The sequence below is a fragment of the Amblyomma maculatum genome, chromosome 11 (genome assembly GCF_055883805.1).
Source record: "Amblyomma maculatum isolate TAMU_Amacu chromosome 11, ASM5588380v1, whole genome shotgun sequence".
Classification (NCBI taxonomy): Eukaryota; Metazoa; Arthropoda; class Arachnida; order Ixodida; family Ixodidae; genus Amblyomma; species Amblyomma maculatum.
This window is the reverse complement of record NC_139354.1, coordinates 14065904-14072695: the sequence shown is the minus strand read 5'-3', so window position 1 is coordinate 14072695 and position 6792 is coordinate 14065904.

Genomic DNA, 6792 nt, shown 5'->3' with positions numbered 1-6792 from the left:
AAAGGGTAGCTTCCTTCTTCCGAAGTACACGCCATTGCACACAAACACACATACACACACTCGCTCCTGCTCAGGTGTTCGGCCGCAGACAATGTTTTTGCTCCCTCCCTCCCTCCCTCCTACTCGCCCCAGTCAGCCACGCTTTCTGTACACTCAGCTATGACGATGGCGATTGACCAACGCAGACAGGGATGAAGCTGGGAGAGCGTTATATTTATATCCAGTAACGAACGCACAAACGGCGTTCATAGCATCTCAGCAGAGAGGAGAATGAAGGGAGCAAACCGGGCAGCCGAGGGAGCCAGTTTGCGCGTTCCGAAACCGGCCAACAAAGAAAGCAGAAAGCTGTCGAACTGGTGTTGCGTTAAGGGGGCCACGCAGGCGGCTGGCCCAGCTCGCCAAAAGCTTTTCTCCAGAACGCCCGCAAACAAACGCAGTCACACAGACGAAGAAGCAACAATTCCACAAAAAGGAAACACAGTAGCACCTTCTCCACCTCCACCGGGGCGACGCCCTCTTCGCTATTCTGAACCGACGGGAACAGCGGTGCTTCATAGATGAAGCTCTGTCATCGGTTCAGTGCAGTTGGGGCTTTTACCCCTTACTGGGCTAATTGGAGTTCGCGAGGAAGCCAAGGCAGTTCCTTCACAAGCCACGTGCTCAGTCTGTTTGCAAGACTTCTGCAATTTTTCTTTGTTCTTCCCCCGCTGTCTTGACCGCTCTTAAGGCGCCTGTGGTCACTCGACTATAGTGACTACAGAGGGCGTAACCTTTTTCGGCTACTCTAGAATTTCTGCATGTTCGTCTATCACTGGCGAGTTTGCCTTTGGGGCTTTGAAGGAAGAACACAGACTGCGGACGAGTTGTAGCGCAGTGAACGGTCCATTTTTAGGCACGTTGTGCTGGCTACTGCGTCCTGCTGTCCGACGCTCCAGTGCCTTTTGGGTGCAGTCGTTGGTCATTGTTCCCCGTGCCTTTGCTGCTGTTGCGAGCTCCGTCGCTCGAGTGCGGAGACGCGGTCCAGTAGTGATTTGCATTGAGAATTCGGCGGCAACCCATCATTCCTGACTTTCTTTCCTTTGTCCCTTTATCGCTTCCTCTTTGTGGGGCTATAAATAGGCCACTGCAATTTTGCGTAAGAATTGTTAGTGTGCGCCGTTCGCGTAACTCCATTTTGCGGTTGAAAAAGTGAGATAACAACTATTTTGTACCTTTCTGAGATAAGACGTGAGCTGTTTTAAATTTTCTTCGGGCTGGCTCACAAAAATCGAAGAACAAAAACGTTACACGAAGTAGTTCTTGCTAGGCACCATGGCGTTTTACAAAGATCCACAGTGAGTTTCCATTGATTGCGTACTGAGTTCTTGTAAAATCCGCAACTGTTGAATAAAGGTTCAAACATTATTGTGCTCGAACATTATGTCAGACAGGAAGTCAGTTTCCTGCGAGCCATTCCAATGTCACCATATTTAGCCGGGTAATAACTTGTGAAGGATAAAAAAAGGATCGTGAGTAATGCTATACAGGCACAGAGCTCAGTAACACTTATGAAACATCCACTTTAAGATGGTAGTGCGAAATGAAAAAAAAAAAAAAAGAGAAAAGTCGGCAGAGAGAAGGCGTCTGGCGTGCATGACTGCGAAAGCATTGTTCTCTCTGGGCCGGAATGTTGTCCAGTGAGGCTCTGGAGATGTATTTACATTGTTTCTGTTGCTATTGTGATTGGTGCGTGGCGTATTACACGTAGATTGAGTTGCTTCATGCAGCGTCTGGGAGCTATAATAGCGGAACCTCGGTTTAAAAGCATTCATTTGGAGGTGCATATGTCATTGTTTCGAATCCGTGGTGTCGGTTAGCCTTCAGATTGACTAGCAGGTGTATGACATATTTAACAGCAAATAACGCTGTGCAACCAAGGGTTGCGCAAGAATCTTGGAATGAATTTCGGGAGAAATGATACTGTTTGAACATGGGTCAGTGACTAATATATATTATATAGATGAAGGACATTTACAGCAATGTTTGAGGTGGCTGTGACGTCGGTCGCTGATGGGCTTGGATGCATCCAAGTGATGCATTGTAGCTGGTTGGTTTAATGCTTGTCATAAGGCTGTCTGATGATATCTCGGATAAACGCCATACACATTCGATTTCTGCTCAGTTAATTTGTATTTCAATTGAATAAATCTGTGGAATGCATTCAACTGAATCTCAGTTGCAACTCTGTTATGTGCCTAAAACGGACACTGAAGCCAATTACGACAATGCAGTAGAAAACCTCGACACCGAGCCAATTTATTATCGGAAGGTTCTATTGAGCAGATTAAATTAAACCCCCGTTCAAGCTCGTAGGTTGCTTTTGTAAGAATAATTGCAAGAGTTTCCAGGTGTGAAATATGATAATGTGAACATAAATTTGTTGCTTTGATAAGACTGAGATGAAAGATTGGTCACTATTATCATTTTGTTGACTCACCTCAGGCTCCCTCAGTATTACAGAGGTGGATTCGGTTAAAAAAAAAGTATACTACAAAATATGCAGCAGAGGCTCTTATCACAAAAGGAGTTACCCGGAACCATTAATAATACGTTAAGGTAATGTGTTCACTGAAATTTGCAAAATTGCAAGACGAAAGGACTGAAAATGAAAAGTACAAAACATAGAAGAAATACTTATTAGTCCTCAGCTCAGAAAACGGTGTTTGGCGAAAAAAATATCCTCCTTCATACGCTTGTGGGGCAGGACTTTAGGAATAAAATTTGTCTCTTTGCATTCAAGACGCATCGCTCCTGATATAGCGACAGTATAATATGTAATCAGAACACTGAGAATTTAGCAGCATATATGTTTTGCCGGCAGTTTTGGATGCCGAAGAAACGTTTTTGCGAATTAACATTACATAAATCAGGTCTTGACATAAAGTGCTCAATTTCAATACTTCAATGTGGTCATAACAGCAGTTTTCGGCATATTTGGGTTCACGTTTTCGCTTCATATTTTACGTATGCATTACCATTATCACTTAAATTTTTGGGCGCTAAAATATAATGCAGTGAACGGAAACAACTGAGCCGGATTAGAAATTCTGCAGAGAGCCTCTGTAAACTCCTACATGTGACATCGTGCGTGGTGCTAATTTAAACATGTGCTCGTATTTAGCCAAACATGCTTGCTGATTAAACTAACTGGTTATTAGGTCTCCGTTTGCTCCTCCCAATGATGGCTAGTAACGCACAGCAAAGCGCATGATTCGTAGCTTCGAATTTTATCGCAGCAGCAGTTTGATTTTTGTGGTGTAAGTAATAAATGGGGCAGCCAAGTTATTGCTCATGTGAATTTTGGTTCTTGTCGGCGATAAATACTCAGAAAACAGGCGTGAGCAGATATCAACATAATATTCGGAAACTTTCACCTATGTTAAACAGAACGTCTTAAAAGCTGTTTTGAAGGCTAAGATAACCTAACGCACTGAAAATCGCTTCCATTTAATCATATAATAACGAAATTAGCGATCAAAAGCGCAAGCCAATGACGTCACTTGGCGAAGTTCAGCAAGCAGGAGAGGAGGAAAATGCTCTCTAACCAGATTAATTGCGCCGGACCACTGTTGCCAAAACCGAGTGGGCCGGGCATTCGCACGCAGCAGAGTGGCCTTGCACCTCGATTTATTGTCGTTTAGGAAACTTCAAAACCTTTATTGCTGCCATTCTTACTGTTAATGCTATTAGGACAGCAATACTTGATCAATAACTACACAAATAATCAAAGGAGCGCATGCGGGAAGCATGCAACGACAGTTCGTGTGCGGCGGTGATATGTTTCAACTTCACCACTTTCCAGTGGATATTGATTTAATTAGCCTATGAACGTTTTGTGTAAACCAGACAGACTTAGCACGAATGACGGACTAAGAATGCGATACCCATTTTACTTCCTCCGCCGCTATAGACACGCACGTCGCGCCGGCCGTGCCTCCAGGCTCTCGCAAGCTCTCCGCGCCAATTCAATCTTCCGCGCTAGCACCAGAAGAGCGTGCTAAATTTTTTTGTTTACTTAATAATTCGACAAAAAAAAAAGAACAACAAATCTTTCCTGAGGACCGCTGATCCGTACCTTGTTGTTGGTAGGAGTGATAACTGCAATACAAATAAGTTTCTGAACACAGCCAGCCGCCGCCCGTGCGGCGCAGCTGGTCATCTGCAAGCTGACTCCGCTGCTAAGCGTCACTGAAATTAAGATCTTTTTTTTTTATTCATACAATAGGATCAGCAGTGAGGCAGTTTCATGAGAGGTCATTTGCTCTAGCATAGAGCAATTACAAAGTGTCGTCAGATGTGCCTTCTATAAGAACAACAGCGACGACTAGGCAGTAGCACACGGTGAGAGCGCCGTCGGCCGCCACGCCAGCGGGCGTTAAAAAGCTCGCGCTTTGGTTAAGTGGTGCTGTGAGTGCTGCAAATTTGTCGTCCACTTTCATGGTGCAGTTGAGGCCGCACGTTTTCTAACGTTCTGCTCAACAACGAGCGGCGAAAACGATGCTGCAGTGACGGGACGGGGATACGCTGTTGCTGCGCCTAAGTACTCGAAGGCTCCATAAAAACGCCATCGGATGGTACCCTCGACAATGTTTCTTTCATGTGCTGTTCTTGAAACGTGATTTAGCGTGAAAAGTGCGTTGTTGAAACGGGCAGCTCGATCGTAAACGTTTCGCACTCGGACGCCGGCGCACACCTACATTCTCCAAGCTCGGTTCGCAATATTAGCGGTTAGTGGCGTAACCGCGGTGAATGCTGCCCTTGCCTTTAATGCGAAATGAAGGCAGTGCAATTTCGAATATAAATATGTACTGTAGAAAGAAAATACACTACATGAAATGGGTCGCACTTAACGGTAACTCAGTGCTGGGATGACTGGAGATCATCTCTCGTAGTGTCCGTATTCCGCTTTCGGTAGCTGCTCGTAGGGTATATTCACTGCCTGGTTTTGTGAACAGTTGCCATTGAAATCATAAAATATAACTGAAAATACGTGCATTGTGCGAGACAGAACACATACATCATCACAGTTAACCCTGACGAGTTCGGCCTGAGGAAGCGGACCGCAGTCGTTCATAGTCATCCCGGCCGCTACTGCTGTTTCCAACAGCGGCCGCTATGCCAAACGGATGGTGTATACGATTTTCTGGCGCACTCAGACAAAACATAAAATAGCACTTTAGTGCCGGGTAGCTTTCACGAGCACCGCGAAGTCGCCCTTGTACACTGCCGCTACCGCAGCATCAAAAGCGTACGCCCCACCCAAGATGGCGTCAAGAGGAGCCGGAGCCGACTTTCCCGGTTTCGCTCATACTGGGCGCCACCGTGAAACTAACAGTACGGCGCCCAGGCATCGGAACTAAAATCTATAAGAATGCTACCGTATACGCTACCAGAAACTATACACATAAGAATGCTAGCGTATACCCACAATAACTAAGGTCAGGTGACTAAATAATGCACTCGAGGCTTGCTTTGCTCAAGGTTAACCATTGTGAGACTTAGAAACATAATTAAAGTGATTAGTAAGTTAACTTGGTTGGTGTGTGTTTTAGGGAAATCAATTCATATGGATGAATCAGATGGCATATAGAATATCAGGAAGTGGAGGGTTTTCATCGCGAAAGGAGGCACACTTCTTGGAGAATTTGTCGTTTCTAATGTCGAAGGAACTATTAGGGGAGATAATGGCACCTAATGATAGTGTTGGTTTGGGCTGAAAAAAAAAAAAAAAAAAAGCGGTGTGCCCTGGCATTGGATCCGCCAAGCCAGAAATAGACAGGTGCTGCAAACGCGGTAGGTTTCTGCGCAAACGGCCCACTTGAGTTGTAGTCTCTGACGTAGAAGCCACTGATTGAAGCGTACGCTCTCTTGAGCGTACCCTCCATTACTGTGGTCGCGCGACTATAAGTCGCAGGGCTGAGGCCTACTGTAGTCGAAGTTTGCCGCTGTCACATGACCACTACGTTGACGCGGGCCAATGTAGGCGTCTTCGAGGGCACGAGCTTTCCCACAGGAAAAAATCAGGGCATGCTGTAGTATAATTGCTGGTAGTTTGCCACGACGACAGTAGGTGCGGTTTCAATGGACAGTTTTGTTGCTTCGAACGCTGAAACGCAACTATACATGAGGGTGGGACATTTGCGCTTGATAATAGTTGCTGGTGCGCGCCGCACTGAAAACGACGTGTCGTTACGCTCAATCTGCCGGGACAGGAATAGACAGTCGTTTCGAGAGCAGTCGGAGGCGATGTATACACTACTCCTTTGAGTCTAATCTTGTTGACATATAGGAAATCACTCATCTGTTGGTACGTTTTCTCGCTTATTGTTCTTCAGCGCAGAGAAAGAGGAGCATCGTTAAACAAAAAAAAAAAAAAAAGCCAGAGGACGAAAAACGAAGGCAGGAAAGAAATCCAGAGAGCGCTGCTGCGCGAACGGTTGTGCGCGGGAGGTTCCTCGTTTCCTGAGGAATCTGTTCCGCCCGAAGCTTCTGGGCCCTATTTAGTTCCGCTTTCCGCTCTGCTATGGACGGCGGAACTTATGGCAGCACACATGGCACAGGCGAACGGCTGCGCCCTTTACGACATTCGTGGCGCCGGCCAGCGTTATCTCGTTAGGCGTTGAGCGCGGGCCACACTACTGCACTGGAGGAAGCAGGGTTGTGCAGATAAAAACAAGAGGTAAGGTAAGATAAACGTACACAAAAGTAAAATGGACCAGCGTGGCTGGCTGCACACGCTCGAAGTGGCCCTGT